Raw genomic sequence first — 9672 nt, 5'->3', positions numbered from 1 at the left:
AGAGGGGAAAAAGAAGCCAGATTAGGCAGAGAAGTTGAGCTGAAATGCAGACCAAACAAAAGCCACAGTTGACCTTATATGGAGCTTTAGGACTAAGAAGGATTTTCAAAGAATCCATGTGTAGATCAGTCATGGAATGCAGAATGTCCCTGAAGTACTTAAAACCCAGGACAACACAGTGTTCTTCAACTGAAGCATATGTGGAGACTGATGCCTCGCGGGCATCTTTAGGTTGCACTCCTATCTGCTTAGGGAACAAACCCTTCACCCTTGAAGGGAGAAATACTTGAACAGCAGAAAACCTTATTAATTACTGTGGACTTCTAATGTTTGATGTGGCTGAAGATTCCAATGCATTGTCTAGCCATACGCCTCCCCTCTCTTTCAGGTTTGACAGCAGAGGCTTCAGTCTGGTGTAGTTTGTTATTCTAACCCCTCACTTTCCAAGACAGTGCTATTGTATTTGCTATTATTGCTGTCAGAGCTGTCTGTGCATGCTCATATCCCTCAGGCCTTGCTATTTCAGTGTGCCCAATCCCCAAAAGCCTAGATTTCCATCTGCTAATAACTGCATATGCTTGTTAAACAGCTTTCTCCCAAACGTTTGGCAAGCACTCTGTCTGTGCATTGTGTCGTCTAGAAGTGCCAGGGAAATAAAATTCACCCTTTTCCCTGAATCTTTGTCCTCAACCACAGACTACATTGGAATGTCAATGTCACAGCTCTCTCACACCCAGATGGCATGTGTTTTACCCTTACTCACAGTTCCCCAGATGGAGTAAGCTCCAATCACCTGCAATGATAGTTGTCTGGATAACACATAACACTGGCTGCCTTTTCTTTCTGGCTGAATTCTCCATCCTCCAACTGTTATTTATTGCACCTCCCAAAACCACTATTTTCACTTATATCTTTGTCTCAAGGTCTTCAGGGGGAATCCAAACTATCTTTTTATTCTGCAGTTTTCTAAAACAGCTTAAAGTTCTTGGATGGATCCTGGAATCAGATCACCCTGCAGGGTCTCAAATTCAGATCTCAAATTCTGCAGATATTAGAAGATTTGGAGCAAACTACTAAAAAATCTAAGACTTCATTTTCTATCCAGAGTTAGCATAACTCAAGGTTAAAGGCACAGTTCTCCAACTGTCAAATTTGTCTAAGACGCCAACTCAATGAGACTGTCCAACTGTGAAGTTTAAGAGAACTGTCCCCACAATATCACCTTCAGTTCAGACACGAACTGACAGTTTGGGAGTTTCCAGAGCCACCCTCACTTCAGACCAGCTGGCTACACATTTGGGGATTCCCACAACCACCCTCAGGTTTAACAGTTCACTAAAACAAGTCATAGAACTCAGGAAGTGCTGTATTTACAATTACAGTTTTATTATAGCAAAGGATACAAATTAGAACCATCTAAAGAAAAAAATGCGTAGGATGGAAACTGGGAGGATCCCAAAACTTGAATCTGTCTTTGCATCAGGCGTGCATTAAGCTCTACAAATAGATAGATGTGTGACAATATGCACAGAGTACTGGCAACCCAGAAAGCTCATCAGAGTCTCTAGGGGCTAGTGATTTTATTGGGGTTTCATTACATAGTCAGGATTAATGGAGTCATCATCCACACGGTTGAGCTCGATCTCTAGCACCCCAATCCTGGGAGGTCAGGCTGATATCACTTGGCCCCAAACTCCAAAACTAGACAAAACTACAATCATACGTTTTGTCTTTCTGGCATGGCTTGCTCCTTTCTGAGTCATCTCATTGGCATTAATTATAAGATGTGGTACCAGGGGATTACCATGAATAACAAAGACATTCCAATCACTCTCAAAATTCCAAGGGTTTAGAAGTTACTTCCAAGTAACTAAAAACGAAGACCAGACCTCTCTTTGAGCTGTTGTTATGATTATTATTGCTATTATTATGTTTTCTTTTTCTGCACATCCTATTTCATTTACCGCTTTGATAACCGCATGTAAAGGCTTTCATAGTACAATTCTCAAAATAAAGTCTTGGTAGTACATATTTGCAAATGGAATACAGAGGCATTCTAGAGATCACTTTTAAGACTTGACAAAATTCAGTTCATAAAGACAATTTTAATGTGAAAACAAAATATCAAATAGTAATTTGTGGTACTGAGTGAGTATGTTATGGGTAGAACATCATCTGAAACAAACATTTAGAAAAATATGGAGTGCCAGGTACAGTGGCGTATTCCTATAGTCCCAGCTACTCGGGAGGCTGAGGTATCAGGATTGCTTGAGCCCAGGAGTGCAAGGTTACAGAGAGCTATGATTCTGCCACTTCACTACAGCCTCAGAAACAGAGCGAGACCCTGTCTCTGGAAAAAAAAAAAAAAAAAAAAAAAAAGGGAGAGAAGTATTTCAGAAAGTGATTGTTAGGTTCAAATATAGACAAAATGAAATTAAAATAAAGTTTTTTCTACTTTAATTTTTTTCAAGTTGTTGAGGAAAAAACCATTTTATTTATTTACTCGTTTTCTTATACTGCATGAAGACATCTGGAAAATAAGTAATATGTCCAGTTATTATCGATCACAAGATATATTTAAACTGTCAGTCTGAGAAAAGTAACTATTAATTGTGTCAACTTGTCCTACGTGCAACACCTGTGCTGTGAGAAAATACGTGAAGAGTAAAATAAATATATGAAGACTATTAAAATCACAGATGAAACTAGTCCAACAAATTCTCATTAACATCTAGACCAAAATGCTCTGTGAAACCAATTTGTATGCTGTCAGGATTGCATGCTTTGTATTCTCTTCATAACTTTAATTTGTTTGCTATCTTTTCTCTATAATCCCTGATATTAACATTGAAAAAAATACATCATAATTATAAATTTAAACCTTGACTCTATCTGGCTATTGGTCACCTTTGGCCAAAGTACATAATAATTCATAGTGAATGAATTATAAAGGTTATTTTTATATTTCCATTTGTTGTGCATGTAATTGGTATATCTATTAATTTTCCCAGGGATTTTAAATAATGAATTTTTCATTGATGGGTCACATAATGGAAAATACCTTAAAATGCTTTATCTTATGACTGCACATTATCACGGAATACAACAAAGTCATTAATTTTCAACACCAATCAACACAGTAGCCAGAGTCTGGCTCGGGAATAATGTGGACACATGAATTTGCAAATTTCTCTCTTTTATGTTTTAATATATGTATGTTCATTTCACCGAAAATTTCCCATCTAAGTGTGAGTCCAACTTTGGTCCTTGGGTTGAAAAGCTTATAATGTGGAACTTAAAGAAGCCTATCTTGCTTTTTATAGTATTTTTTATTATAATCAGTCCATTTGCTGTGGTTGCTTTTAACAACACTGTGTCTTTGGTGACCTGCAGTTTCACTGTAATGTGTCTGGGTATATAAAATCGTTAGGATAGGCTAGATCAGAGGTTGCCAGCCTTGGCACCGATGACATCTTATGGGCTGAAAAAGTCTTGTTGTGGGGCTGTCCTGTATCTTGTAGGATGTTTAGTAGAGCTCCTGGCCACCGTCCTCTAGATGTCAGTAGTACCACAACCTCTAGTTGTGCTAACCAAAAATGTCTCCAGACATTGACATGTTCCCTGAGAGGCAAAATCTCTGTCTATTGAGAACTGCTGTCTAGTTTAAAATGTGTTAACAACAAACCTCTCAAATATATATCAATAAATAGAGCAACAAATGTTAATGTCTCCTCTATGCCACACATCAATTACAAGTTACCCATGGCTTTGCACCATGTTCCATTGATGTGACATCTAGGCTGACAGAAGAGCCTTAATTTAGGGCATTTCCAGTAATTACGGCAAAAGAAAAAGAAAGAATGGCAAAACATGCTAGCTCCTAAGCCTCTAATTAGAAGAGACATGTGCTGCTTCTGCTTTTATTTCATTAACTAATACAAGTTACGTTACCACACCCAATATCCACTGGGTGAACAGATATTTTCCTCTGCAGGAAGGAGTAGCAAGTATTTGGGAATAATAATATAGCCTTACACAATATAGCTATGCTTTTAATTATTTGACTTCTTGAATTTGCAAATTATAATCTCTTATCAACTCTAGAATAGTCTCAGTATGTTTTCAAATATTTTCTCTTTTTATTGTTCTATTCCTCTGGAACTTCAATTAGCGATTTCTTAAACTTTCTAAATCTCTGTATCTTAAACTCTCTTTAATTTTTACATATGCTTATTTTTTAGTGCATTCTAAACAATATCATTAGATTTTCCTTTCAGGTCACTCACCTTCACTCTAACTTTATATAAGATCCTATTCTTTTATTTGTTACCCTTAAAATTTTAATGTGCATACTTGACTTCCTAAAGGTGTATGATAATATTTCTGTTTTACTCTTAAACAACAAAAGGGTTTTAGAATGCTTTGACCCACATATCTTGGTAATTTTTGCCTAGTATATTAGTTTCCCTATGTACTCAAAATTCCATATGTGTCTTTATCACTGTTAAATTATTATATTTTACACAAATATTTATGTAAATATATCTTCTTAAAAAAAAACTATAGGACAGGCACACTGGTTCACGCCTGTAATCCCAGCACTTTGGGAGGCCAAGGCTGGAGGATCACGAGGTCAAGAGATTGAGACCATCCTGGCCAACATGGTGAAACACCATCTCTACTAAAAATACAAAAATTAGCTGGGTGTGGTGACATGCGCCTATACTCCCAGCTACATGGGAGGCTGAGGCAGGAGAATTGCTTGAACCCGGGAGGCAGAGGTTGCAGTGAGCTGAGATCGGGCCACTGCACTCCAGCCTGACAACAGAGCAAGACTTCATCTAAAAAAAAAAAAACCGTAGCTCTTTTCTGGGATGAGTTTTTTTCTTAATAAATGTCATCATCTAATGGTTCTTTCAGATAAATTCTATGAGTGATAAGAATCCACCATTGTGTTAAATATCTTTATTTTAGCCTCATTATTAAATGACACTTTGTGTTGATAGCCATTTTCTCTCAGTATTGTCAAGGTTTTTTTTTTCTACAGTCAGTTTTTGCTAATGTAAAATTTGCTTCAGACAAATTATAATTCTTGTGAATCATTGCTTATAATTTGTGGTTCATCACTGCTTCTTTTAATATTTTTACCTTCATCTTGGTTTTTCTGCAGTTTTTCTATTTATTGTTCAAGACTCATGTTTCTTCTATCTCTATCTGAGGAACTGTTTATTTAACAGTCTGGAAAAATCACGTATTATTCCTTTTTATTTAGTTTATCCTCTTTCCATTGTCTTTTCTTGTGGAACTTCTGCTAGATAAATATTACACCTCTTAGTCTATCTTTGATGCCTAAACCTCTTTATATTTTAAATTTCTTTTTTTTTCTGTACCTGACCAACTGGAAGGGGAAAGACAGATTTTTATACAGTATACAGGACATTTTAAAAGATTTTATAAGCAGGTGTGAATAAATATAATACAACTGACCACTTAAATATATAGAAAAGTTTTCTGTATCATAGAAATTATAAAAAATTTTTCCAAGGCAAAGGACACAAAAACCGCACAGTCTTCTAGGTAACAAATATAAAAACAAAAATTTCCGTATGTTAAATACAAACCACTTTGAGATTGAAGCAGATAAGTGCTCTTTTGCTTAAAAAAATACATTCTATGTGATTTTTCTTTTAGTTTACTAAGAAAAATCGGAATTAACATTGTAATTATTAACCATATTATGCATTTTTATAAAAAGAGGAAATGCTCTAGGAATACTTCTAACTATGCAGTTTTCTACAAGCTTTGTGACCTCCTCCCATCCTCTAATCATATATCCTGAAATAAAAAGGAAAAGCAACAAAAACAATTTTTGAAATATGTTTTATTGATCTCTTCCTGCAATAATCACTATGATCCCAAACTTGGAGATACCAGCCAAACTTAACTACATGTCCATTTGATTGTTTTCTTTACAGCTATGCCATTTCATTCCTTCTCTTTGACCAGAACTTCTCATGAGATCAGCACCAGCTGCATTGCAATAGGATTGCTTTCCTAGTAATTTTCAATGGAATACATAAACAAGTTTAAACCTTTGACCATTAGACCTGAAAAATAGTAAAAACAAGAAAATATGTCTCTACATAAAAAGAACTAAAATCATTAGTGGCTGATGTCACCTACAAGAGATGAAGATACAATTGATCAGAGGAGGTCAAACTTGGAAAATTCAGTTTCGCTAAAAGAAAACAAAGGTCAAAATATTTTATGTGGATAAATAACCCTGACAACTGTAGAAGATTTTCTACTTCATATGGAATGGTTTCCTAACAAAAAAGTCTGGGCCAGGCATGGTGGCTCACATTTATAATCCCAGCATTTTGGGAGGCCAAGGCGAGTGGATCACAAGGTCAGGGGATCGAGACCATCCTGGCCAACATGATGAAACCCTGTCTCTACTAAAATTAGCTAGGTGTGGTGGTGAGTGCCTGTAATCCCAGCTACTCAGGAGGCTGAGGCAGGAGAATTGCTTGAGCATGAGAGGAGGAAGTTGCAGTGAGCCGAGATCATGCCACTGCACTCCAGTCTGGTGATAGAATGAGACTGTGTCGAAAAAAAAAAAAAGGGTCTGAATGCTCACTAAAATATGTGGTATCAAGCTTTCCACATATCTCTACAATTAATTATTCTCTTTCTCAGTATTACTGAACACATCAGCTAGCATTTGCTGAGTGCCTATGATGGTCAAGGTCACAAACTGTTCCCACGTTAACATTCCTAATTGGCTGTATTAGTCTGTTCTCACACTGCTATAAAAATACTACCTGAGACTGGGTAATTTATGAAGAAAAGATGTTTAATTGACTCACAGTTCCGCATGTTTCTGTCGCCTAGGCTGGAGTGCAGTGGCGCAATCTCGGCTCACTGAAACCTCTGCCTCCGGGGTTCAGGCAATTCTCCTGCCTCAGCCTCCCCGAGGAGCTGGGACTACAGACGTACACCAATATGTCTGGCTAATTTTTTGCATTTTTAGTAGAGATGGGGTTTCACCATGTTGGCCAGGCTCATCTTGAACTCCTGACCTCAGGTGATCCGCCTGCCTCTGCCTCCCAAAGTGCTAGGATTACAGGCGTGAGTCACTGCACACGGCCAGAAAACTTTCATAGTGGAAGGCAGAGGGAAGCAAGGCACAAGTTATATGGTGGCAGGACAGACAGTGAAAGAAAGAATGAAAGGTGAAGCCAGCTGGACTTCCTGGGTTGAGTAGGGACTTGGAGAACTTTTCTGTCCAGCAAGAGGATTGTAAAATGCACCAATCAGCGCTCTGTAAAAAGGCACCAATCAGCGCTCTGTAGCTAGCAAGAGGACTGTAAAATGCACCAATCAGCGCTCTGTAAAACACACCAATCAGCCAGATCCTAAAAGTAGCCAATCACAGGGAGGATTGAAAAAAGGGCACTCTGATAGGACAAAAACGGAACATGGGAGGGGACAAATAAGGGAATAAAAGCTGGCCACTCCAGCCAGCAGTGGCAACCTGCTCGGGTCCCCTTCCAAGCTGGGGGAACTTTGTTCTTTCACTCTTCACAATAAACCTTGCTACCACTCGCTCTTTGGGTCCATGCTATCTTTAAGAACTATAACACTAACCACAAAGGTCCACGGCTTCATTCTTGCAGTCAGCAAGACCACAAACCCACCAGAAGGAACCAACTCCAGACACACAAGGAAGTGCCACACTTAAAATCATTAGCTCTCCTGAAGACTCCCTCACTGTTACAAGAACAGCATGGGGAAACCGCCCCCATGATCCAATCGCCTCCCACCAGGACCCTCCCCTGACACAAGGGAATTACAATTTGAGATGAGGTTTGGGTGAGGACATACAGCAAAACCATATCACTAGCTACAGATTTCTTCTGGGTTTACAGCAGCAATATAATTAAAGAGAAAAAGATAGAGAGAGAGAGCTACACTTCTATATAGTGGACCACACTATTAATGTTTATAGATACCATAGAGAAGTAGCCCGAAAAAAATTTCTTTACCTTCCTATAATGTCAAACAGACACTTCCCAGCTAAATGATAATTTTTCTCTCCGTTGGTTTGAAAATGGGAAAGGTGACTTTGAAAGCAAATAAATGATCCATTTGTTCAGTATTGGATATCAATATATCCTCTTTACATTTAGATTGCTTTTATTTGTGCAGACTTGGGAATAGGCATGTCACTGCAGCACAGAAAAGGAAGATATAGACATCATTTAAAATCATCTTATATTAAAAAGTTGTCTTGCATTCCTTGGCAATTTGGAAACTCCAGATCCTTCTTCTCACTTAAGTTGCTGTAGAAATTACTATCTCTAATCCTACCCCTATACTTCTGCAAGGGAAGTGCAGACAGTTTCTATGGAAGATGGGGATAAAACTAACTAATGTACCCTAAGTATCAGAGATGACTCAAATACAAGCCTGGAGCCAGCTACTGCATCATCTCCATGCTTCCCTGACTCAAAGAGAAGCAGTCTTACTGCTTCTGGCTTGTCCTTTGTCCTCCTGCCAACTGACAGCTGTGGTGAGAAAGATTCTGTACTGACCCTTCCTCCCATAGTCTCCCTAATCATTAGTATGAATTGTGAGAATATAAAAAACAAGAATCCCATTCCACAGTCTGAGTCATGTTAAGCAGCATTGTGTAGGGAGAAGCAAAACAGAACTTCAACAAATAGTCCTGTACTAGGCAAAAGCTATCCTGAGGTAACCCCATTCTAAATTGCTCAGAAACACTAATACAGGAATTTAAGAGAAATGAAAACATTAACACTGATTACAGCATCTCTAGAATATGTAACAAATTGTATACTGAAGATCCCCTGAAGAATGCCATCTCTCTCATGGATACAGACGGGTCTGTAAAATAGCTGTGGCATTTTAATGCTAGTGCATTCTAAAGTTCCAGATGACAGCTGCATAGCCAACATTTTAAAGTGATCAGAAAATTCACACTACACAATGGTCACAGCTGGACCCATCGATCAAATTGTTTTTGCTCAAATGAGATTCAGTAGTTGTTAGATAATTAAACACTGCATGTTCTGGACTTGAAGATTTTCGTCATGGGAGCTAGATTTGGAAGGAAACAAAATATAAAGCTTTCCCTGTTGCTTTAGCCTGAGATAAAGATTCTTAAAGCCCTGCATGATTCTAGGACATTTAATAGTGTCTCCTTGCAGAGCTGTGCCCTATAATTATTGTTGGCTATATTGGTCATTAAAATTGAGAACATTTAACTGTTGGGGATTGAATTAAAATACTAATATCCATTCTTGTGAAAGCAGAGTGTTCAGTATGATTAAGAGGTTTTTCTCCATTCTCATGCAGGCTCCAAACTGAATTATCATGCAGAAAGAAGCTTGTGGCCCCAGTGGTCTCATATATGATGAACACTGGTTCCACTACTTCCACATTTATGTGGAATATGTCAGTTAAGATGACTTTCACGGCTGGGCATGGTAGCTCCTTTTAATCCCAGCTCCTGGGGAGGCCATGACAAGGGGATTGCCTGAGCTCAGGAGTTCTAGGCTGTAGTGAGCTATGAGTGTGCCACTGTACTCCAGCCTGAGCAACAGAGCAAGACTCTGTCTAAAAATAAATAAATAAATAAAATATACT

Source organism: Pan paniscus, chromosome 3 (assembly GCF_029289425.2).
Source record: "Pan paniscus chromosome 3, NHGRI_mPanPan1-v2.0_pri, whole genome shotgun sequence".
Taxonomy (NCBI): Eukaryota; Metazoa; Chordata; class Mammalia; order Primates; family Hominidae; genus Pan; species Pan paniscus.
The sequence above is the reverse complement of the archived record's forward strand: the minus strand, read 5'-3'. Positions refer to the sequence as shown.